The sequence below is a fragment of the Prionailurus viverrinus genome, chromosome B4, assembly GCF_022837055.1.
Source record: "Prionailurus viverrinus isolate Anna chromosome B4, UM_Priviv_1.0, whole genome shotgun sequence".
Lineage (NCBI taxonomy): Eukaryota > Metazoa > Chordata > Mammalia > Carnivora > Felidae > Prionailurus > Prionailurus viverrinus.
The window spans coordinates 125,825,358-125,848,731 of record NC_062567.1 but is presented as its reverse complement, the minus strand read 5'-3'; the positions used below and the strand labels follow the sequence as shown (position 1 = coordinate 125,848,731).

General features: G+C 45.6%; 1 protein-coding gene across 3 annotated transcripts in view; it reads left to right on the top strand.

Annotated features, from left to right (window-relative positions):
• LARGE1 (LARGE xylosyl- and glucuronyltransferase 1) overlaps positions 1-23,374 on the top strand; it is a 541,787-nt gene that overhangs the window by 110,391 nt on the left and 408,022 nt on the right. Inside the window, exon 1 of one of the 3 annotated variants that reach the window (XM_047867969.1) lies at positions 22,065-22,103. The exons of the other annotated variants lie outside the window; for them this stretch is intronic. The gene's annotated coding sequence lies outside the window, so the exon portion shown is untranslated. Of the gene's footprint in view, positions 1-22,064; positions 22,104-23,374 lie in introns of those variants that run through there. 3 annotated transcript variants of the gene reach the window in all.

Here is a 23,374-nt window from a genome sequence, read left to right as displayed (position 1 = left end):
ATAGAATGAGTCAGGGCCTCAGAGAAAGCTGCGCAGAGTCAGGCTTCTTAAGAATTAAAACACACAGGAGACCCTGGGTGGCTCCGCTAGTTAAGCTTCTGACTCTTGATTTTGGCTCAGGTCATGATCTTGCCATTTCATGAGTTCAAGGCCTGCATTGGGCTCTGTGCTGGCAACATGGAACCTGCTTGGGATTCTCTCTCTCTCTCTCTCTCTCTCTCTCTCTCTCCCCCTCTCCCTCTCCCTCTCTCCCTCTCTCTCTCCTTCTACCCCTCGCCCACTCACACTGTCTCTGTCTCTCGAAATAAATAAACTTAAAAAAAAAAAAGAATTAGAACAATAGAAAGTGCATGGGGCAGCTACGATATTGCTTTTCCCCGCACTCTATCTAAGTGCAGCTTGCACATGTGTGAGCACACACACACACACACTTAGCAAACCCTTGTCCATACTTCAGATCCTTGCTGCAGTGTGATCTCGTCAATGGAGACGTCTCTATTTTCCGTTTGCACATCAAGCATTTCCTTGCACCAGCATACTTTTAGCCAGTGACTCTTTTTGTTTGTCAGAATGTTTTTATCTCTAGCTTTACAAACACAGGCATCCCTTTTTGCTAGAGTTAGTTGCCTACTGATTTGTTTCTACCACATGGATTATGCCTTTATTCTCGCAGCCACGGTGCCAGCCCGTCGTGTTGCTCTAGAGATGCTTCTCGCGTGAACGAGCAGGTGGTGTTGTGCCCTTTTCCAGTCTGACTTCACAGGGGTAGTCTTACCTCCTACCCACAGGATTACAAGCGTAATATTCCACTACAGACACCGTTTTGCAAGGGACAGGGCATATAGCTGCTCTCCATCCTGATAGGGATCAAATTTGTTATCAGCAATTTCTTGAAGAAAAAGAAGTCTCCAGATTCTGGAGGCAGAATACTGATGAAGGTGTTCAAGCCAGTCATACAGACTGGAAGCCTGAGTTCAGTGCTGTAAGTGACCGAGGTCCACACCGTTGTTACTTTTAATTGAGTGCAGTAGTGTTGGCTGGGAAGTTGAAGTACCTGACCTTGAAGGTTCCTTCCAACCCAGCGTCTCTTTGGCTCCACTTAAGAGCAGGGTGGAAAGCCCTCATGGAGAATGGTTTCTGAGGAAGGATTTAGGAAGGTTGTCATGGCGTCTGCCTTTGACACCCGCGTCATGGGCCAGATAAGGCTGGGCTGGTGCCAGTTTTCCTTTCTGCATATTCTTCCAGTAAGAGAGCTGGTTGTGGCGGGGACCTGAAGGATTGCATCATCCCCCCAGATTAGATCTTGGAAAAATGTGTCCCATCCAGCGTTTGGAGCAGCAGCTACCAGTGTGGAACATTCCTGCTGCAAAAAAGCCATGTGTGTGTCTTGATAAAGAGTGGAGAGGGACGCCTGGGTGGCTCAGTCGGTTAAGCATCCGACTTCGGCTCGGGTCATGATCTCGCAGTCTGTGAGTTCAAGCCCGCATCAGCCTCTGTGCTGACTGCTTGGAGCCTGGAGCCTGCTTCGGATTCTGTGTCTCCCTCTCTCTCTCTCTGCCCTTCCCCTGCTCATGCTCTGTCTCTCTCTGTCTCTCAAAATAAATAAATAAATAAATAAATAAATAAAAAGTAAGTAAATAAAATGTTAAAAAGTAAATAAAAGAGTGGAGAAAAGGAAGGAGATTGTCTGCGGAGCACTTCCTGTGGTCCCCCTTCCATCAGTTTCCCTTTTAAACTTTAGGAACAGGAGGACCTATAAAGTTCCACTTACTCCTTTCCTAAAGTTTTCCTGCATTCCTTTTTCACTGATACTTTTTATTATATAATATGTTCATTTTTAAAGATAAATGTGGCTCGTGTGTGTGTGTGTGTGTGTGTGTGCATGTGTGTTCACATCTATACTCACACTACTCCAGATGTTGCTGGGTACTTTGCATTTATTGCCTTAGATAATTCACACAACACCCTGCACTTTAGGATTACGATCCCCATGTTATAGAGGGGCAAAATAAAATGAGGGTGGGGGTGGGGAGGGGTGGTTAGGTTAACTTCCAGGGTCACGGTTGTAAATGGCAAAAGTGGGGTAAGACTCAGGTCAGTTTATCTTCAGCACCATGTGACAGATAAAGGAGGATCCCAGAACTCAAAGGCACTGTATCTGTTTAGATGACTTTGTTGTGAGAAGCAGCATCTATAAACTGGCTTAAGCAGTTTAGGGAATATACTGGAGGTTTCCTGTAATTGAGAGTTACAGAGGTAGGACTGACTTGACGTGACAGTGTCTTCTTCCATGTGCTGCTTTTCCCACAAGCAGCATTGGCTCTGTAGCAACTGGAGTGGCTCAGGTGCGTGCCACCTGGCATCCCTCTCTGTGGCCCTGGGACTTTGATTACGATCGTATAGGCTGATTGGAATCAACCGTGACACTGGAGGTGGTGGGATTCCTCCCCACGCCCGATCGGCTGGGTGACCCAGGTTCTTTGGGCAGAGGGAAGAAGAGAGAAATGCAGACCGCACTGTCTGAAGGTCTCAGATGTCGTCAACAGGCAGGCCAGGGTGGAGGGAAGCCAAGAGGCAGAAGGCGCTGGCTGGAGAAGATGAATGGCTTGGCTGGAGGGGTCTCCTTCCTCCCCCTTTTTCATCTGCCCGCTTCTGGATTGACTGGAAATCCAGCCACCCACCCGTGTACCCACCCCCATCTATTTTTTTTTTAAGTTTTAATGTTTTTATTTATTTTTGAGACAGAGCATGAGCGGGGGGGGGGTGGGGTGGGCAGAGAGAGAGAGGGAGACACAGAATCAGAAGCAGGCTCCAGGCTCTGAGCTGTAAGCACAGAGCCCAACGCGGGGCTTGAACTCACGGAGTGTGAGATCATGACCTGAGCAAAGTCAGAGGCTCAACCGACTGAGCCCCCCCCCAAGGCGCCCCCCCTACCCCCATCTATTGCTCATGTTCCTTGTAGGTCCCCACACCCACTGGCACCTTTCCATATGCTTTTAGAAGAGCCCAAGTCCCACCACATCACCCTTAAGGTGGAAACCTCCCCTCCTGTTCCACCTGTTTCTGTCTCTGCATTTTCCCAGGGTCTTCCACAAGCAGGACTTTCCTGTCGCCTTTCTCTTAGTTCCTTTTATTGTGTTCTTTGCTGGCATGGTGATTTTACAAGGAAGATACTGTTCCTGGCCCCTCTCCTCCTTTTATTATTTTAAAGGTTTATTTTGTGTTTCTTATTAGAGTTTTGAATTATTTTCAATGCTTCTCTCCTCCACCACCAAGTGAGTGGGTTGTCCAGGTTCATCCCTTCTAATGTTTCAAATTCTTAGCTGTTTATTCTTCACTCCCACTGAAACCGACTCTCAGAAAAGGTTCCAGTAACAAATTAAATTAGATGATGCAGGCATTAATGTGTATATTGCCTGGGTAAGATCTGAGCACTTCATATGTTTTAAGCATTACACATATATTTACTTATTAAACAGAACCCCTATGAGGTAGGTACAATTTTTATCACATTTTACAGATGGAGAAACTGAGGTCCAGAGATGTTAATTGCTTTGCACAAAGCCACACAGCCTATATAGGTGGCAGAGGCAGCATTTGAACCTAGGCAGTCTGGCTCCAGAGTCTACACTTTTTTTTTTGTTTTTTTAAACATTTATTTTTGAGAGAGAGAGAGAGAAGGAGAATGAGCAGGGGAAGGGCAGAGAGAGAGGGAGACACAGAATGTGAAGCAGGCTTCAGGCTCCGAGCTGTTAGCACAGAGCCTGATGTGGGGCTTGAACCTACAGACTGTGAGATCATGACCTGAGCCGAAGTCGGACGCTTACCTGACTGAGCCACCCAGGCTCCCCCAGAGTCTGTGCTCTTAATCATTGCATCTGCCGTATGTACACACACACTTACAAAACCCCACATGCATATATCTACCAGTGTATATGTTCTGATTGCTGCAAGAATCAAATTGGCTATATCTATGTAAACATAAATATAAGTAAATAGTAGTAATTATTATGGCTAAGAGTTAATCAAGTACATGTATGCTGGGTGTCGTGTTAATTGCTTACTTAAATTATTCCATACTGAACTTTCTTTTTTTTAAATTTTTTTTTTTAACGTTTATTTATTTTTGAGACAGAGAGAGACAGAGCATGAACGGGGGAGGGGCAGAGAGAGAGGGAGACACAGAATCGGAAACAGGCTCCAGGCTCTGAGCCATCAGCCCAGAGCCTGACGCGGGGCTCGAACTCATGGACCTCGAGATCGTGACCTGAGTTGAAGTCGGACGCTTAACCGACTGAGCCACCCAGACGCCCCCATACTGAACTTTCAACAGCCCTACAGCTTGCTACTATTGCTAACCCAGTTTTTAGGTGAAGATACTGAGGCTGACAGAGTAAATAGTATCTACCAGGTGACACAGTTTACAAAGATGCAGCCTGAATTTAAACCTTTTTGAACATCAGTTCTCTTAAAATAGGACCGGCAACAACTGTTAGGAAAACATTACTTACACTGTCACATTTGAGCCATCCTCCGTTATTTTGGCCTCAGTTTGTGTGAATACTACTCCCTTTTTTGCTCTTGGGATTGTCAAACTTCGGGCAATTGTATCTGTGGTTGCTGGACAGATGAGGACACCGAGTTCAGAGGAATTGTGTGACTTCCCCAAGGCCGAATGACAGTAACTGGGTGGGTCGGGCTGGAACCCGGATCCATCTACTCCAAGAGCCAAGTCTTTCAACCATTACAGCCCTTCCCCCACCCCCTACCCCTGCTCCTCTGAGAGTTGCTGCCTCCGTGGCAGAGGTTTGTGGGCAGAGATGCTCTGTGTGCTCCAGCCCCAGCCCTCAAGGTCCAGCTGGAACTGCAGGTGCCTGGGCAGCTCCAAGGCTTTGGACCCCTTCTCCCCCTCCCTCCTTCCCACCCAGCTGAGAATTGAACGGAGACTCCCGTCTTTGGTGGTCCAGTATCTGGGAAGAATCGGCTGCACAGTCTTGTCAACATTTGCAAATTATTCACCAATTATATGCACAGACACATGGGGCCCTACCACACGCTTCAGGGACGGGAACGTGGGAGCTGGGAAGTGCGTGTGGATCTGTGAGTTTCGGAGGCTGGGTGGGCGTCGCGTCGAGCATAAACGTGTCGTCTTGGTCTTCGTGAAACCTCACAGTATCCGAGCCCAGTTTTTCCCTCCGCATCCAATAAACTTCCTTATTTCCCCTGTAGTTGTAGGAGAGGCCCTACAGAAAACTCAGAACCCAAAACATATTCTTTTGCAAAATACCAAAAAAAAAAACAACAAACAAACCCCAAAGCTGCCTCTACCAATTCCATCTCTATTAATATTGCTTTTCTTTTTTCTTTTTTTTTTTTTTAAGGTCTATTTGCATGAAAGCCAAAGATTCTCACACTACTTTTTATATGACAAACCTTGAGAGGGCAGATTCTTAGGGATGAAAGGGGGCTTGCCTTCTATAAATACGCAGAGATTCCACAAGGGTGAGGATATAATGCAGACATGCCTCCAAGATTGGGAGCTGAGTTGGAAAAAGTTCTGTTTCCAGGAGAAGGATTTTCCCGAGTTCCCGGGGTGGGGGGTGGTGGGGGGGGGGGTGGGCAGGAGAGACTCTGAACATGGTGGCCCAGCCGTCTGCATTCTGGAATCCAAGCCGTTGTCCCGAGGGAAGCAGTGTTCTTTACTTCCTACAGCCTCTGCTGGGGTTTCAGGTTCTGGAGTGGAAACTGGGCAGGTGAACCTTTTATTTTCATCAACCGCATTGTAATAAAACTGAATTTATGTCCCAGCTTCAGCTGCTGGAAGCGGCTACTCCCGGGTTTGGAGGCTTTTTTCTACTCGGTCTGCGGTGGGCATTACGGATGCCAGCTGGAGCTGAGGCTGGGCTTGTCCTTCCTCATCTGTGCTTGGAAAAGTCCGGTGTCCGTGATCAGAGGTGGGGTGGTTGGCTGCTTCCTTTTTTCCCCCAACTGTTATGACAGCCTCCAGGTGGTGAGAGACAGAAAGGAATTCTAAACTTTCAGAACGTGTTTTGCAGCTCCTTGTTGTGTCCCTAGCGTGAATCGTAACGCCGTCTTGAACACCCGTCTCCGAGATGCCTTGAGAGCATGTTCCGCATCTCCTGAACCTTCTTTCTTGCCTGCAGCAGCTCAGCCAGCCAGGGAGCTCCCTCCTTCGGATGCGCCCAGGAGTCTTTTGTCCTGCTTGTGGAAAGCTGTTCGTGGATATTAAGTAAGATAGCACTCGGCACAGATTAGATGCTCTTCTGACCTCCCTGACCCCACCTCTTCCTTTCCTTTTCTCATGGGCGGGGTTTTGGACAACCCCTGGGACATAGTGGGAAGGGAAGTCTGTTCTGGAAAATCACAAAGCGCACTGGGTAGTGAAGTCGGGGAGAGAGATGCTTCTGTGGACTGCAGGCAGGGGACTTGACGATACCTGCGTTTCCTGTAGAGGAAAAGTCCAGAAGCTTGGTGTGTTTTTTTTTGTTTTGGAGCACGTGACTCTACTAGTCTGGTTTGTAAGGGCTGGCTGCCCTTAGGTCACAGAAGACGCTTCTTACTTCTTCCTGTTCTCCCCCCATCCTGCCCCCTGAGAGGGGTCATCTAAGAACAGATTTTCCTGGTCCCACCTTTGCCCTCTGGGCATTTCTCATTCCAGAATATCTGCAGTCATAGTATGTTCTGTCACAGGGAGGGCTAATAACACTGGCCTTGGAGTCGCTGTGTCTGGGTCTGAACGTTGGCTCTGACACGGGTGTCTTGCATGCCACTTAGCCTCTCTGGTATCACATTCCTCGGATGGAGAAGGGGACAGGTGGTAAGGGACAGGGACCGAATGAGATCGTGTTACCTGGTACCTATCCTAGCAGGCAGTGGGTGTGAAACAAATAAGACACACAAAGATTTCCTTTTCCCTTAGGCACATGTAAGACTTAAAATGTGTTGTTCCTAGAAAGATAACGGTAGTTGTTAGTGGTGGTGGTAACCATAGCAGGAAGGCTTTGGCTTAGCCTCCATATGAAAGTCGTTAATGATTTCTATTTTCTATGTAATCATCTGTCAGATTACCATATGGAAAAATATGCTGCTAATAGTATTAATTTTTTTAGTTTTCTTTTTTTTGATGTTTATTTATTTTTGACAGAGAGAGAGAGAGAGAGAGAGACAGAGCATGAGTGGGGGAGGGGCGGAGAGAGAGGGAGACACAGAATCCGAAGCAGGCTCCAGGCTCCGAGCTGTCAGCACAGAGCCCGACGCGGGGCTCGAACCCATGAACCGCGAGATCATGACCTGAGCCAAAGTCAGACGCTTAACCGACTGAGCCACCCAGGCGCCCCTACTGCTAATATTATTAATATATATTCTAATAATGATGCCACTTAGCATTATTCTTAAAGAGATTTAGCCATGAAACACCCAATAGCCTAATAATAAATCTGCTAATATTATTAATATATATTCTAATAATGATGCCACTTAGCATTATTCTTAAAGAGATTTAGCCATGAAACACCCAATAGCCTAATAATAAGTCATTGCTAGCAATAAAATGTTCCATACAGGTAGGTTTCTGAGTGAAAGAACACTTGTCCCCCCATAAAGCAGCAAAATATCCCAAACCAAAGGAAACCAAAAATGCATAGTGACTTTGCGGAAAACGTTCTAAACTCCCATTTCTCTCCCTTCTCAAACGCAAGAGACCGAGTATTATTTAAACCTCTCATAATGCGACTCATTTTGCCTTTGTGCTGTACTGTCATCCATGGGGATGGCCCCGTGTGAAGAATAGTTTGCCCCTACAATCAGTGGCCCCCACTGTGGTGCTTTTGTGGCTTCTGTGGCTGCCTTTTGCTTCTGTTTTCTTCAGGCCTGCTGTCAGCTGCCAGGGGCCATCAGCCAGTCCTCCCCACACCTGAAGTACCTGGTGAATTGGGGGGGGGGGGGGGCGGTGACCGCTAGGAAATGGCTCACAGACTTTTAAATTTGAACTGTTTATCTTGTCACTTGATGAGGTTTTCTCATTCACTTCTAGGAAAGTGGTTCTTTCTTCACTGAAAAGCCTCCTCTTCACAGCCAACCTGAGTTACAAAGCAGCTGTGTTCTTTACCTTCTCTTCCGGAAATTTTGTTTGTGGTGTATACAAAGAGAAGTCACAGTGGTTGTTTTTGGCAGAATTCTTACCTGATGTTCACCTTGAGAGGATATGTGCCTGAGGGCATTTTAAAGCAAAAAAAGTGAGGATTGAAACTTCTGAAGTAATCTGAATAAATATTCTGGATATGGGTTGCTATGGAAAACAAAATTCAGAACAGCCTTTGGAAATACCTGCCAATTATATCTCCTCTTTTGCTGAACTTAGGAAGTTGGCATGTCAGATAAGTAGATTCTCCAGATGTGGAGTTTTTGTTTTAATCATTGTGATGGGCAGGATAAACTTCTACTTTGGTCAACTTCCACAGAAGCACAGGCTGGTCTTTCATCATATTTTTGAAGGCAGAAAAAAAAGGGGGAAACTCTGGATGGTATGAGTTGTTAAGTGTTCCTGGTGGGTTATGAATACCTCCGGGAAAAGAACCATCTTCGTTTTCTTTTTATTCACGTAACAAGCATTTCTCAGCTTTTGAGAGGAAGTTTGGTACAGAGTTCCAAAGTTGAAAATGTTTTGGACTGGGAGCAGGGAGACGTGGTTTAAGTCCCTGCTGTGTCCTTACACCATTCAGCTGAAAGCTTCTGCATCTCGGTTTCTCTCCTCAGTGGTTACTGAGTGGCCGCTGTGTTCCAGGGGCCAAGGGCGAGGGCGTGACCGAGAATCAGCCGGACACTGACCCCCCTAGCCTGATGGAGTCTGCAGTTGGCCAGGGCTTCCTGAGCTCTGCCAGCTCTCCCATTCTCGTCTTCCTGTTCAGTGGTCGTCCACTTCTTCTTAGGACCTTGTTATTTACATAAATACATTTATGGTAATGAGAAATTTATATCATTCTCCCTAAGCAGGTAACCAAAGCAACCCATGATGTGTTAAAGCCTGGCTAGGTGCTGCTGCCCACCCAAAGCTCTTTTAAAAAACATTGTTTTTAAATATTTATTTATTTTTGAGAGAAAGAGAGAACACAAGCAATGGAGGGTCAGAGAGAGAGGGAGACACGGAATCCAAAGCAGGCTCCAGGCTCTCAGCTGTCAGCATAGAGCCCGACGCGAGGCTCAAACTCACAGACCTGACCTGAGATCATGACCTGAGCCGAAGCTGGATGCTCAACTGATCGAGCCACCCAGGTGCCCTAACCCAAAGCTCTTTTTAAGGGGAGTCCTCACTCCAGTTTGTCAAATAGTGGAAAGCTTTCAGGATACACCAGCATCATAAGGAGGGCTGAAAAAGGAGGAAGTAACTTTCTCACTAAACTCTTTTGAACTAAGATAGGAAGATTTGCAAAAACTGAATTAAATACTTGATTTTCTCATTCTGATGGAACTGAGCCCTGCCTGCCGAAGAAGCCTTCATAGAGGCCATTAAGTGATGTCTGGATGGAGAACTAGCAGCTGAGTTAGCAGATAATTTGGAGGAAGGACATTCCAAAAGGCTGGTCATCCAGTTGCTTTTATTTGGTTTTGAAATGTACATTATTTTATATCTGGTGTCAAATGGTGAAAGTCTGAAATTCTAGAAATTAAAAGACGTTTCAGAAGAATATTGAGACTTCACTGTGAAGATCTCTCTGTTTTTAGGAAGATCATAGAGACAAAGTGCCCTTTTAATCCCCACCTGCCCTCACTTCTTGCTAAGCATAAACATCATGTCTTGACTTAAGGTCACCAGTCTCCTTAGTGCCCCTTGTTCTCTGAAACTTATCTCTCCAGCACTTTTCCAGAGGTTTGGGTTAACCAATAAATCAGGAATTCCAAAGATCTTCTCTAGTTCCTATTTAAAATTGGGTAAAAAAAAAATCCTATCAGCCATGAGTTGAAAGTAAAGCATGTTATTTACTTGGACGTAAGCCCTGTACACATGGAGCATATTCTCTAGAGGGGAAGAGAGACATTAATAAAATAACCTTGCAGCGGCACCTGAGTGGCTCAGTCGGTTAAGCGTCTTAACTTCAGCTCAGGTCATGATCTCAGGTTCGTAAGTTCTAGCCCCACATCGGGCTCTGTGCTGACAGCTCAGAGCCTGGAGCCTGCTTCAGATTCTGTCTCCCTCTCTGTCTCTGCTCCCCTCTCCCCCTCTGCTCACACTCTGTTTCTCTCTGTCTCTCTCTCAAAAATATATAAACTTAAACAAACAAACAAAACAACCTTGCAAGTAAGTGTAGGTTGTCACGCAGGTAAATGCTAGGAAGGAAGGAGGGTATTCCCCAGGAATGTGAGACTTGAGAGCTGAAGGGACTGTCTGGCTATAAAGGCCAATGTCCTTTCCTCTGGAGGGAGTGGGGAGAGATTAGGCCTCCGCCCTCCTTCCACTGGCAGGCACCATAAGGTTCAAACATGAAATGGAGTTTCCAAGGGCTGTAACTAACTGAATGGGACTCATTCTTCAAAGAAAAATGCCCTTTGGCTATGGAGTAGCAATATTGAATCTTCCCCCTGAGAGCTCATGTTGGGGTAATTTTGGAGAGAGAGATATATTGGGGATGTTTTATTATTCTGATTAATACACTTGAATAAGAACCTTGGTGTTCCCCTGCATTATAAAATGAAAGCAATAGTAAAAGAAAAGTTTTTTCTCCTAACAGGGGCCTTATTAGAACTTGGAAAGCCACCTTCCCAGTCTCCCCGGCCTCTGAATAGTGAGCCCTACTTACGCACATGATGACAGGCTTCTTGAAAAATTCCTCATTCCCTAATGATTCTGAGTTTTATAATTTAAAAAAGGTGTGTCTTTGCTACCTACAGGATTAAAAAAAAAAAAATAGAGGCTGTCAGAGTCGGCCTGCAGGCAATTTAATGCTGCCTGTGGCTTGCAGCATGGCTTATTTGAAACGTTCCCTACCACCCTCCCTTCTTTTATTTCCTGTGCCATCCTGCCCCGGTGGTGGGACTTAATACAGCATGTCTGTAAATATCTGCAACGTGTTTGCACAGAAATCGTGCCCAAATTGAATCAAATAGCATTTCCTTTCTCTCCTGACAGCTTGGATTTTTTTTCCCTCTCTTTTAAGTGGCTTTGATAAGACTCAGGGCCAAATTATTAAATCACCAGGGCTACCCTTTCTGTTCATCTGCCGCTAATGAACTTAGAAAATTGGCATCTCATCTGGCAGACAAACTCATTTTGTTTGACAAACAGCTGAAAAGTGTTTGTAAACAGGAACAAATTGGGGCTTGTATTTTTTTCCCCCTCTCACCTGGCCTTGTATCCGTGTGCATGGGTTTTGGGGGGGGGGGGTTCTTTTTAAACTTCTCTCTGAGGTTTGTAGAAATGCAGCCCTAGCTTTCTTCAGGTCTGTTACTTCCCTTGTGTTAGTCGTCAGCCGGGCGGACCTCACACACAGCAGCTGTTCTAGAATTAACTGGTGTGGTGTATTAGACATGTTTGTTTTTTTTTAAATTAATTTATTTATTTTGAGAGAGACAGAGACCCGTGTGAGCGGGGGAGGGGCAGAGAGAGAGAAAGAGAGAGATAATCCCAAGCAGGCTCTGCACTGTCATCACAGAGCCGGATGCGGGGCTCGAACTCACAAAACCGTGAGATCACGCGTGACCTGAGCCGAAACTGAGAGTTGGACACTCAACCGACTGAGCCACCCGGGTGTCCCTGGCCTGGTGTGTTAGAAAGTGTGCTAGGTGTGCGTGTGACATATGGCTTGACCAGTTACTCATCAAGTGTCTCTGTCAAGTTGTTTAACACCCTTATTCCCCAGTTTACTACTTGATAAAATGGATAGTAAAGTAAAATGTATACATGTAGTGTGTGTGTGTATATACCCTGTATGTATGTGTATTATGTGTCGTATGTGTGTGGCATGTGTCTACTGTATAGAGATAGTGTACACATTTTTAAAATATAAACGATATACACATATATATATGTGTGATTGTATGGGTGTACACATATGTATGCATATTTAAATAAGATAAAGATTGATTTGTGCTTATTAGTACCTGTAACTATCTCCTGAAAGTGGGACAGACTGAGGGCAGAATGCCACCTTCATTATAACTTTTCAACATATTATTTAATCTTGCATTAGAATGCCTAAACTTTGAGGTAGTTTAAGAAGCAAATTAGGAAATTAGAAATCTTTACTTTTAATTTTTTTTTAGTTTTATGTATTTACTTTGAGAAAGAGAGAGAATGAGAGAGAGAGTGAGTGTAGGGGCAGAGGGAGAGGGAGAGAGGGAGAGGGAGAGAGAGAGAGAGAGAGAGAGAGAGAGAGAGAGAGAGAATTCCAAGCAGTCTCCACACCATCAGCATGACCCCCGATGTGGGGCTCAATCCCATTAACCGTGAGATCCTGACCTGAGCCAAGATCATGAGTCGGACGCTTAACCGACTGAGCCACCAGGTGCCCCTACCTTCAATTTTTATTCCTTCAAATTTGGAAGAAAATTCAGAAATTCTTTAGGTAACTGCCACAGGTCCAGCCTCCATAACCCGGAGGTATAGTGGAAAACCTGCTGGAGTCGGGTTGCTGGGTTGACATTCTTGCTCTGTTACTTACTGGCTGTGTGACATGGGGCAAATTGCTTAGTTACCTTTTCTCTAAAATGGGGATAGTATTCCCTAATTTGCGGGGTTGGACTTCAGTGAGACACTGCATGTGACATGCTTAAAATGCAGTGCTTGGTACAAATATATTGTTTGGAAGATGATAGAAAATACTACTACTACTCGTCTTGTTGCAATTGTTAAAACAGAAAAAGGGTTCTAAGTAAACAGAGTATTGGGGGCGGTGCTCAGAGGAGTCTGGGTCTGCTTCCCCAAAGAGGTGGCCCCTGAAGGAGGGATTGGAGGTTGTCATGACTTATCACGCACAAAAGGAGAAAAAAGGAAAGAAGAAAGTGAGAGATTGTCTTAGCGGTTCAGTATTGATTGGTTTTAGCAACTTTGAAGTTCCTTTTGAGCACACAGGTCCTCTTTATCACCCACCGATGAAGGAAGGCTCTAATCCCCCTCCACTGCCTTTTCTGGCCCAGGACTTCCTGCAGAGCCTGGTGATCAATAGCCACCAGGGGATTTAGAGCCACTTCTCAACACAAATTGTCAGAATCATGCAGTGGCACTGAGGTTGCTGTTGTCTTGTTGTGGGCCCCTATCCCCAGCTGGACTGTAAGCACTTTCATACACCAATAGGCTTCCATGGAAATTTGTTTGATTGAATTAACGGGGAATTAAAGCCCTTTTGCCTGGAGTACCTTTAAGTAGACACTTCTTCCTTTAATGAAAACTCCTTTTTTTTTTTTTTTAAGTTTATTTATTTTGAGAGAGAGAGGAAGAGAGAGACAGAGACAGACAGAGATCGAGCTGGGCAGGGGCAGAGGGAGAGGGGGAGGGAGAGAGAGAATCATAAGCTGGCTCTGTACTGTCAGCACGCGGAGCCCAACTCGGGGCTCGAACTCATGAACTTTGAGATCATGACCTGAGCCCAAATCAAGTGTTGGGCGCTTCACCTACTGAGCCACCCAGGTGCCCCAAAACTCATTTCTCAACCTTCTTTGTTTTCCATTTCCTGGCTCCAGTTCGCCTTCCTGTAAATCTCAAACTGTTCTTTCACACGTGTTCTTTTCCTGAAAAATCATAGTCCCTGCTTAGAGGGGCCCATTCTCTGATGAGCCAGATCCACACCAACTCATTAAAATAGATTTTGCTAAAGTCCGTGATAGAAGATACAGAAGACAGTTGTTTGATCCCCTTATATGATCTTGAGGAAATCTCTTTTAGGAGACTTAGTTTTTTATCTGTAATTTGGGGACGATAGCATTTGTGCCACAGAATTATTGTGTAGATCAAATGAGACAAGGAACTGTTGTGTGTTACCTGACATGCTTATGTCTGGAAATTGCTCAGGATAAATAAGGTGACTGGTAGAATCTTGTTTTGTTTTGTTTTGTTTTGTTTTGTTTTGTTTTTCTTACAGCTTGATTCTTTATTTTGATAGGGGCTGGTCTGTGTTGTTCAGCCATGACTGTTCTGGTGTCACTGAGTATTTTTTCAACTGAGGTGTAATTTACATACTGTAGTTTTTACTGTGAGTGTACTAGTCAGTGGTTTTAGCGTATTCACAAGATTGTGTTACTGTCACTACATTTTAATTCTGGAACACTTTCATTAGCCCCAAAAGAAACCACATACTCATTAGCAGTCCCCCCTTCCCCTCTTCCGTGAGCCCCAGGTAGACACTTTCTGTTTCCTTGGATTCAGACTGGGAGATTCTTGAAGAGTATCTCTCTCTCCCATCTTGAATACTTACAAATCATGAATCTTTACATATTTAGGTCCTTTAAACATTTTAAATTTTTTTAGAGAGAGACTGAGAGGGTGTACATGTGCACGAGTGGGGAGGGGCAGAGGGAGAGACAGAGAGAATCCCAACAGACTCCACACCCAGTGTGGAGCCTGATGTGGGGCTTGATCTCACAATCCTGAAATCATGACCTGAGTCGAACTCAAGAGTCAGATCCTTAACTGATCCAGGCACCCCTGGGTCCTTTAAACATTTTTAAAAATTTTGCTGATTTGAAGACGATGAAGAAGATAAAACAGAAGCAGCAGGATAGGAAAGCAAGGACTTGGGTTCCAGACCTAACTGTGCCCTTTGCTTTCTGGGTGACTTCGGGATGTCACTCCCTTGTCTGAGCCGCAGTTGCCACAGTTAGATGACTTGTATTCAATTTGAGAACTGCTCCCTCTCCAACTTCTCATTTAGGCTTAAACTCAGTGATTTTGAGTCTATGCATGTTTATATTGATTGGCTTTAAATGTGTGCTTGTTCTTTAAGTTTCTTGCTGCTTTCTTATCTTCCATGCTGGCATTGCTTTCCTTTTTTAGTTTCCAATTCAGCGTGCTATGTGTCAAAATACGTAAATATATTATATGTGTGTGTGCGCGTGTGTATAAAACAGTGGCATTTTTGGAGGCAGCTGCCTTGGGAGGACTGATGAGATCATTCATGTAAATTAGCCGAGGATTTGGCACTTAGTGTTAGATAACAGTTCTTTGCGAAGTGAACGATGGGATCACCCGTTGGTGATGGTAGACCAGTTGACACTTGCCCATGTGAAACTTGTTAAATTGGTTGTCCCACGTGATCCCAGTCGGAAGCTTCCTTGATCTTGGGATGGGGCTTCTGAGAGAGTCTTCCTTTCCCCCTTTGCCTTCACTGGTGTGCGGAACATGTCAGTGCGAAATTATAGATTTGGAAAAACAAATGCCATGAGAGGAGCAATTTACCTTATCCTGCTCTCTTCAAGTGACACGGGAAATGAAAAACGTCCAAACTAAGACGAATTTAGTGGATACCAAAACCACCAGGCTATTGATTCTTAAAGCCAGACAGCATGGTTATGAATTGGGTGATAAAAATGGAAAGCATTTAGCTTGATTCGGAAGACAGGGACAGCTTTGTGTTATCACAGCGATTAGGTTTTCCTGACAGCCTCACAACTAATGAACTAGCTCTTGTTAACTAGCCTGCTTACTTTCTGTGCTTCATCTGTCTGATGTGTTGTGTGAGTGAGCTACGTCGGAATAATTTGATTTCTTTGATAGAAGCCTGGATGCCTGAGACTTAATCTCTAACCTTAAAGGTAGCAGGACCATTGGCTGCAAAGTTCTTACGTAGAGCAAAGGCAGTAAGAGATTGTTAGAAGCCGTGAATAGTTCTGCACCATTGCAGAGGTGGGGTTTGTATCTCCTGATGGACTTTGGAACTGACAATCAGGTGCCTTTTGGGTGTTAGAGATCAGTTATGGAACCTGCATTTATTATCATTGGATGCTGAGGCCCAGAGGAGGTGAGTGTCCAGTTGAGTCACAGTGTAAGTTGCTGGTTGAGCAGGACGAGATTTCCTGAAGCTTGGTCTCATGCTCTTTCTTTCACATCATTTAGAATGTTGAGACCTGTGGTAGGTCCAGGCCAGCCTGTCCTTCTCCAGTGTCCTCGAGTCAGTCCTGCTGTTCTTTGACAGGTTATCCCTGACCCCATAGGACTGAAGTGCTTCTTCATGACTCTCTGCCTTCTTGGTGGTTTCTTTTCTTGACTTCTGCGTGATGATGAAGGTAACTGTTAGCGACTGAATTACATCTCTGCAAAATTCATTATCTTAGTGGTGTCTTAATCCACAGTACCTCAGAATATGTCCTTATTTGGAAATAGGGTCATTGCAGATCTAGTTAGGTAGAATGAGGTCATACTGGATTGGGTTGGGCCCTAATCAAGTATGACTGTTGTCCTTATAAAAAGGGAAATTTAGACAGAGATAGACACACAGGGAGAATGCCCCGTGAATCCTGGGGTTGTGCTGCCGTAAGCCCCGGGACCGCCAGTAGCTCGGAGACTAGTCTGGGTCAGGTCCTCCCTTGGCAACTTCAGGAGTGCTCATGCTGCCATCTTGGATTTCCATGGGGCCTTCAGAATTATGAGATGATACACTTCTGCCAAGTTACCCATTTTATGGAACTTCGTTCCAGCAGTTCTAGGAAACTAATACAGCCACCCACCAAGCATTTCATACCGTAAAAGTATAATTAGTTATGAGAATAAATAATCGACTGTAGTACCTTCCTTTTTACCCTCTTCCCAAGTTCTTTTGTTTTTTAATTATCAAACTGCCATTAGGTGTGTGGTGAATTAATTGGATATTCATTCATTCATTCATTCATTCATTTATTCATTCATATTCATTGTTTAGCTGCTCTGTGCCAGATAAAATGCTGGGCACTTTCCCACTGTGTCTCATCCTGGTTCTACCTCATACTACACGTGTAACATGTGTGGCATTTGACCTGCACTGAGCCGTGGTTTTCTCTTCTCCACAGTGGACCAATGATACACAAATGTTAGGAGTCTTGAGGGTTGAATGAGATGAAAATGTCAAGTGCCCAGCATGGACCCAGCCGCATAGTAGTTGCTAAATAGCTGCTACTGCTTGAGCTCCCCAAGTGCGAGGTTCTAGAAATTTAAAATCATTAATAATAATAGACCTCCCTGTGTGCATAGAGCAAAGGGATTTAGATAACCTTAAGAAAAGCCACTCTTCTCAAGGAGATACACAAGCATTTATAGTGGCACAATTCAGAACTCCTAAAAGGTGGAAACATCCTGAATATCCATCACCCGATGAATGGATCAGCAAATGTGGTCTATCCCTGCAGTGGAATATTATCCAGCCATGAAAAAGAACGACCCGCTGATACATGCTACAACACAGGGTTGAAGCACAGGAACATTATGCAAGGTGAAAGAAGCCAGGTACGGAAGGCTGGAATATTGTATGGTTCCACCTATATGGAATATCCAGAATTGGTGACTCCATAGAGACAGAAAGCAAATTGGTGGTTGTTAGGGGCCAGGGGAGGGGAAATGGGGAGTGGCCACCTAACGGTATGAGATTATCTTTTGGAGTGATGAGAAATTTTTGGAATTAGATTGAGACATGTTGCACACAACACTACGAATGCAGTAAATGCCGCTGGATTCTGTGTTATTAAAATGGTTATTTTTATGGTAAGTGAATTCTAACCCAGTAAAAAGAAAAGCATTGTTCTTCTTTAGTCACAAGGATGTTTATGTGGCCCAAATCAGGGGAACATGGAACAGGGTCAAAATGTCACACTTGGAAGGCATCACACAGTATGGTTCAAATATCTTGAAATTGGGAGGCATAGAGTCTTTGTGATCTGAGGCAAGTAATGTTTCTGTCTAAAAGAGGAATTTTTTTTTTTTTCACTTTCCCTGCTGTGGCTTTGGTGACACTGTGACTTTTAATTGCAGTGTAGGACCAGGACTCCCCAAACTGTTCCCTGGCAAAGGAGAACAGTACTGCTTCAGCACACTGAGACCAACCATGACTGATCCTGGGCGTCTAGAGGCCCCATCCTTCAGCATAGTGCTGCCTCACTGTCTTAGTCCACTAGGCCTTCCGGAACACAGTACCACAGACCAAATGGCTGGATTACAAACAATAGAAATGCAATTGTCACAGTAACTGTGATCAGGCTGCTGACATGGTCAGGTTCTGGGGATGATACCCTTCCAGTTGACTTCTTACATCCTCACATGATGGAAAGAGTGCCTCTAATAAGGACACTAATCCCATGCATGGGCTCCACCCTTGTGATGTAATTACCTTCCAGAGGCCCTACCTCCTCATACCATCATATTGGGGATTAGAATTTCAACATAGGAATCTTGGGGGAACACAGACCTTCAGTCCATTGCACCCATATATGTACCAAATTGGCATCATGTTAACAGAAATGTCCCCCAAACAAGGACATGGCTATTGGGATGGCCCCCAGTTGGGCCTGCCACCAGAAGCCTGTAAGTTGGCCTCTGGGATGTATGTTCTTCTTTGCCCAACCCAGAATTCATATTGCTCGTAGAGTTGTTGGTCTTCTTGACCACAGATGGTGTAAGTCCTGCCTAGGAGTCTTCAGCAGCTCCTGAGGGTCTGTAGAATGAAGTCCAAGTTCTCCTTCATTTAGCGTTCAAGGCCACCCAGGCTCGTTCCCCTCCACCCATCAGCCTCCTTACCTGACCCTGGAAGGAATGGTTAGCTGCCATCCCCTGGTCCCAGGCATGCCCTTGAACTTTCCTGAGGGACTCCTTCTGCCAGGGATGACTTTTCTTCCCTTGGCAGCCATTTGAATTGTGCCATCCTCCTTGGCTCAGCCCAGATGTTTTCCCCTGCGAGCACTTTCTCTGGTCCTGTCTTGTGTTCCTGTTCATGGTGTCTGCGTCTGTCTGGTCCCTACACTCTTACAAGTCTGCTCAAGGGCAGGAACCCTGTTGTACCCTTCTCTTATGCTCGGCTCCAAGCCCTGTGCCTGGAATAGAGTGTGTGCTCCGTAAACACGTGCAGAGTGGAATGAGGAGGAAAGTGGCAGAGTCAAGAGAAGGTAAAGAAATAGCTACCTTCTTATCATTTGCCACAAGAGATATTTACATAAAATCTCCATAGGCCTTGAAACCCAGAGGAAAAATAGACTCTGCAAGTTAGACACATCACCCTCCAGCAGTTGGGAAGACTGGAGTGCATTTTTCGTCTCCGCCCTTGTTAAGTGCTTATGAGTGTTTGCTTAAGCAGAATGGAAATGGGAGGCAGTGCCTGCTTAAATCATCCCTTTCCAGAGTGAAAATCAAAAGAACGAAGACCAAAACACTCCAATGGGTAGCCTCATGGATATGATTAAGCGCTGATTTAACATTCAGAAGAAAAACATAAAAATCAGCCTTCCTGGAGCTATAGTCTGACCCCAGGAAAAGCGTGTATCCTCGGGAAAGATCAATTTACATTAAAGATCTGTTTGGCAATGCATTGTTGAAAGAGGTTAATATTGTAAGTGGAAGTTTTTGATTGCATCTTGACTCTTTTCTTTCCTTTTGCCTCTCTACCTGTGTCACCCCAGAGAGAGCTCTGTGTGAGAAGTGGTAGTCACACTGCCTGCCAGTCAACATCTCAATGGAACTTGAGTTTCTGCTCTTAAAAAGCAGAATCTGGGTTGTATGATGCGATAGAAAGGGTGGAAATTAAGGAAAGTCCCTGGGATGCACATGAACACACTCCACCTCCCCGGGCCGAGGGAGGTGGTGACTTTGGAGGAAGATGACCACAGTGGATGTGTGGTACTTCCCGGGCCACTAGATGCTAGTAACACCCCATTCTCTCCAGTCTTGACTGTCAAAAATGTTTCCAGACATTGCCAGATGTTCCCAGGGTTGGGGGCAACGTTACCCCCAGTTGAGAACCAACGTCTTACAGGCTCACCACGCAGATAAGCAGGAGGTAGACCAGTAGGAAGAAGTCAAAACAGGCAGAAAGGCAGGGAAATGTGACGGACACAGCGTCCTTCATCTGGGTGCTCGTTCTGCATTGGGAAGTGTGACGTGGGTGGGCTGGAGGTCGTGGAGGCCTTTAATACCATGCTGAGGAAAACACATTGGATTTGAAGTCAGAAGCCTTGGGGTTAATCCCAGGCTGCCCCCCTGTCCCCCCACTATGTGATGAGAATCACTAACCTTTTGAGTCTTGGTGCCCTTATCTGGAAAGTAGAGTTGCACAGCTTGGTTGTAAAGACTGAGTGAGCTAAGACCGTGTGGAAGCATCAGTATGGTGCTTGGCACTCATTGCCCGATAAATGTTGTCTTCCTTCTTTAAAAAAAAATTTTTTTTTAATGTTTATTTATTTTTGAGACAGAGAGAGACAGCGCATGAACAGGGGAGGGGCAGAGAGAGAGGGGGACACAGAATCCGAAGCAGGCTCCAGGCTCTGAGCTGTCAGCACAGAGCCCGACGCGGGGCTCGAACTCACGGACTGCGAGATCATGACCTGAGCTGAAGTCGGACGCTTAACCGACTGAGCTACCCAGGCGGCCCTGTTGTCTTCCTTCTTGAAGACAACGTCTTCACACTCCCACGTCTGGTGACCTCCAGTCCCTCTAGCTCCACTGCCACCCACTCAGGCTGCCATCGATCCAGCCTGTGTTATTGCAGAGCCTCGTGTGTTCTCTGCTCCAGCTCCGTCTCAGGCCTGCAGCCACACTTGCCTCCTGAAACAGGATGTCAAGAAGGCTCAGAAGACACTTTCCTGTACCGTCCAGCACTGTGGCTCTGGGGCACTGAAATGTGGCTAGTTCAATTGAGCGGTGCTGTTCCTGTTAGGTGAGCTCTGGAGTTTGAAGACTTAGGATGAGAGAAAAAGAGTATAAAATACCTCAATAATATTTTATGTTGGTGATGTGTTACAATGCCAATGTTTTAGACATGCTAGCTTAAGTTAAATGTATTCTTAAAATTAACTTCCCTTATTTCTTTTTACCTTTTTAAAGGTGGCTCTGGAAAACAAGATGAGTTTTGTAAGAGGAGCTATTGTCTTGTCCAAGAAAGCATATTGGTTTGGTTCAAAAGAGAATCATTTCCTGGCACTGAGTTTTGAGATATAATCTGCTTCACGGAGCAGTCCGTTTAATTGTAAAGTACAGAAATGGCCCCTTTAAAAGAGTAGCCATTTATTGAATAATGTGTTCAGCGCAGTTTTTTTTTTCCCCTGCAGACGTTAGGATGTTTTTTCCTTTTGAATACTACTCCCTTTACAGTACAGTATTATACACCGCCTTGAGGCAGGACGAGGGCACACCCATATTTGTTAGCTCCCTCCCCACCTTAGTTACGACTGAATGTTTGTGTCCCCTAAGATCTGCCTGTTGAATCCTAACCACCAGTGCCATGGTCTTAGGGGGCTGGGTCTTTGGGAGATGATTAGAATATGAGGGCAGAGCCCGTGTGAGTGGGACTAGTGCCTTTATAAAAGGGACCTGGAAAGCCCACCGTGTGTAGACACAAGAACAAGATGACTGTCTACAAACCAGGAAGGAGGCTCTCCCAGACGCTGAATCTGCCAGAGCCTAGGTCTTGGACTTCCTACCCTCCAGAATGGTGAGAAATAAATGTTTGTTGTTTAAGCCGTCCAGTCTATGGTATTTACCCAAGCAGCCCAAACGGATGAAGACGCCCCTCTAACAACTTTGTAGGTGTGACAGCAAGTTCTTAGAATTTGATTGGTCAAGCAGCTGAAATCCAACTGATTCATTTTAATGTTACTAATACTACTCTAGCCTCTCACATTGCTGTAATCATATTTTGGATATTCTTTTGATCTCTCTCAATGCTTCCAACAGCTATTAGTGCACAGTACTGCCACGGGCTTTCACGAAAAAGGATGGGGGCCCCTGGGATGTTGAATGACCTGTCAAGATCCTGAACAGCCAATATGCAGAGCTGATGCTTGAGCCCAAGTCCTGACTCCCCATCCTCTGTAAATGCTGTGAGGCCCACATAGAATGCAGACCATGCCTCGGAGCTTGCTGTGAACATAGTGGAGACAAGACGGCAAAACTCTCAGGCTGCAGGCAGCATGTCCTAACTGCAAAGGTGTGTGACATGGGTGGTTGAAGACCAGATCAGAGACCCTGGTGAGGCCCTCCACCCTTGATCTGACACATCATCGTGGTTCTGAGAGCGAAGGGATATGTTTCCTTGCAGCAAGAGGATTTGACTTCACAGGGGGATCAAGACGAACAAAGCTGGCAACAGTGGGCCCTTAGAGTCCTTTGAAACACGGCGAACTCCCAAGTTTTCAATGTTTGTTCCCAAGCATATTGCATGTGGCTTTTACTCCTGTAGTTTACGTGATTAATTTTTAAACAGTGCCTCCGAGGCCAAACGCCATTCTCCAAATGAAAAAAGGAATTGGGAGTGCCAGTTTGACAAGCCCAAGGATCATCTACAGGAGGGAGATGCCTTGGGCCCTGATGTGCAGAGAAGAGAGGGAGGGAGGAAGCATCTGTAGGGTGGGCCTCCAGGAGCTATGCCTTAGACTCGGGGGGAGAGGTCAAACCCCCTTTGTGTGTTCCTCCTCGTGGAGCAGAGAAAGGAAAGAGAGTTGCCAAAGTGAACTTTGCAGGTGACCTCAAATGTACCAAATGGTCTCTGCAGGGTTCACTGCAACTGTAGGGACCCACCTGAGGTGCTGTGTGGCTTCTGTTTCTCCTATTATAGATGTTGTGGAGTCCAGCAGCAAGATGGCAAGCTTTTGTTTAGAGAAGGCTGCCAGGTGCCTGCCTGATGGCCAAGGCTGTCTGGCATGTTCATTCACTCGTTCGTTCATCCATTTAAGGGCTGCCTCCTGTGTGCCTAGGTGCCATCCTGGTTTTTGCCCAAGTGGAGACTGAAATGTAGCGAGTGAGGCAGCCATTACGTAAGTAATCCATCAGATGATTGTATCATTCCAAAGTTTGATGTGTGCAGAGGAGGAGGAGGTAACCAGAGAGCAGGACGGAGGACGTGAGGGAGGGTCACTGAGGCCTGGGACCCTCTGAGAAGACCCCTGTGAGTTGACAGCACTCAAGAATCTCAAGGACTTAGCCAAGCGAAGAGCAGAGCGAGAAGCATTCCAGACAGAGGGAAGACACTTGCAAAGGCCCTGAGGTGTGTTCCAGAAGTGAGAGGGCCGGTGTGGCTGGAGGCAAGCAGAATTGAAGGGATGCTGGCCAGAGAGGAGGACGTAGAGACAGTTAGAGGTCACGCCGTGAGATCCTTACAGACATGACAACGAGTTAGGGTGTTATTTTAAGAGCTGCGGGGAGACGTTGAATAATTTCTGGTGTGATCTGAGTTAGGAGGCTATCATACTGGGCACACGC